Here is a 2,485-nt window from a genome sequence, read left to right on the forward strand (position 1 = left end):
AAAGAAAAAAAATCCGGTTTCTCTTTTTCTTTTTTTTTTTTTTTTTTTAAAGCTGGTTATTTAAATGGTTGTGATCACTGAGACAGTCTATTTGGAAAGGATAGAGTATCCATACCAAGACTGGATGCTTTGTGGAAGGCATCATGCAGTCACCTCTTAGAGAGGCCCAAGAGAGAAACCCAGCTGGAATTTACCAAAATCTCACCTACCAGCTCCTTCTGAGCTTAGCTAAGCCCTAGAACAGTTTCATTGAAAAGATGAAATATCCCCTCCTAGTAGTGACACTACAGTGTTATTTTGGTTCACATCTACCTGGGCTTTAAGAGTTTGTGCCTTGAACCACTATCAAAACTATGCTTGAAATGAAGAGACCACCCAAAACCATCAGTCCATTAGCTGTTTTACCATGCTAATACCTTATCACAGCTGCTTCTCGTCTGCTGTCATCCTTTTATGTGTACTTTTGATCTGGAACAGAAGCTGCCTTGCATAGAAGAGCAATACATTTACAGACATCTGTACAGCCTTCTGTAACACTCTCTGGTGCCTACCATCCCACAAGCAGGAAAAGCAAAAGTGGTTTGACAAGAAGCACGTACAATGGACAGACTATATTTCACTCCATTTGTACACATTCATTCCCACTGTATGAAATAGTGAACACTGCTGGCCTTCACCATACCAGCGTCCATAATTTCTCAATATATGGAGAGATGCTACCAGCCATTACAGGTCTATAAAAACTCTAGATGATCCAGAAGTGGTTCAATAGGAACCAGCAGGGCTGCATTGCTGTTTCTCCTGGCACGTTTGTACCAAGCTTCTGCATACAGAAAAGAGAATAATGCCATGAGTTCCCCCCCCAAAATAAAGTGTCTCGACACAACATATATGTGATACAACTGGTTCCCTTTCTGCAAGGGTTTCAAACAAAACAGTTTGCTCACTGACCAGCATCAGATCCTATTAGCAATTCTGAAACACAATGCTGTGTGATTTATTTATCAAAGCTGATGTTTTCAAAGGAGTTTAAAGGAAACATGGTCATCTGAAAGGGGCGGGAAAGAGACACAGAGAGGTGCAGCACAAAAAGCTCTCATCTAGATCAGCTTTTTCAAAAAATTGAATTTCCATGAAGGATTTGTTTAAGAAGCTCCCAAAAATTTTTATTGAAACAGTTACACACTTCTCTGTGTTTGGAGCACCAAACACACAGGCGCAGAGGGCTTTGCATGCACATGCAACTCCCTGTGGGCAATGCAGAAGATTTTATCCATGGTTTTAACCTGGCAGCCTTTTCTAGCTTGCTCCTCTGTCTTTTCAGGAGAGAGTATATACCTAAGTGGGGAAAAAAATACTTTGAATATCACACTGTAGCCTTGAAAAGACAAAGCACAATTTTCCATCACAGATATTTTCTAACTGGTACATGCACTGCAAAGACATTTACACAGGAGTTGGTGGAGAAGAGCAACATTCTACGCCAGCCACCAGCAGCAGACAGGGTGGGCCTGCCTACTCTGCCCATGCTGGCTTGCATGTGGTCCTTGCACTGAAGCCCCATTCCTCTTCTCAGCAGCACTGAACTTCAATATAACTGCAGCAGCTAAAATTAGCATGGGATAAAGTCTACTGTATTCTGAGCAATTTGCTGCCATCTGTAGTCCAAGCAAAGCTTCGTTCAATCCATGGCAGGAACATTACTGCTTTTTACTGAATCCCTCCATCAACCCTGAGAAGTGTGAGCCCAAGATAGCACAAGAAAAACATTGAGGTGCCATGAGATGACAGGTCCAGTGGGGCAAGCAACAGTCAGCCTGCCAGGTATGTGTGGTCACTGAGGGAGTCATCCCGAGGGTTTCCCATTGCTAAGGATCCAATCCCAGAGGGTCAATCATAAACCTTCGCAGGAACCACTCTGTAGTTAAAAAGAGGGGCAAACATGGCTTGGGGCAATACCTTTCTTGCTGCTCATGTTTCTTATGTGTCTGTAAGCTATAGGAATTCAAAGCTGGGACAGAAATCTGCAAAGTCTGTGTGAAGCTGAAAAAAATCACAACAGTGTGAGCAGAGACCCCTGGAGAGGCACAGCTCTTTAGCATACTTTAACACATCTGCAGATAAGACATTTCCTTTGTCAAGCTCCAGCTGCTTGCCTGCCTTTTCTCTCCAATAAGTTAACCAGGAAAAGGAAGCTCAGCCCACTGAGCTATGCTCAGTCAAGCTCATGGGGGCCGAGAAGGGCTGGGGTTTGAAGGCCAGAGGGGCTAAACCACAGGGTACAGCTCAGGCACAACACATAAATAAATGGCTGGCAGAATGTTCAGGAGACCAAAGACCTCTTCACCTCCAATGGCATGTGGCCCCACTACTTAATTTATAAGAGAAGGAACATAGCTCAAAACAAGCTAAGGCTCCTATTTTCACAGCCCCACTATCCTGAAGCAATTTCATCCCTTCCCTCCCAACCCACCACCTTTATTAA

The sequence above is a fragment of the Psittacula echo genome, assembly GCF_963264785.1.
Source record: "Psittacula echo genome assembly, chromosome: 5".
In the NCBI taxonomy this organism is placed as follows: Eukaryota; Metazoa; Chordata; class Aves; order Psittaciformes; family Psittacidae; genus Psittacula; species Psittacula echo.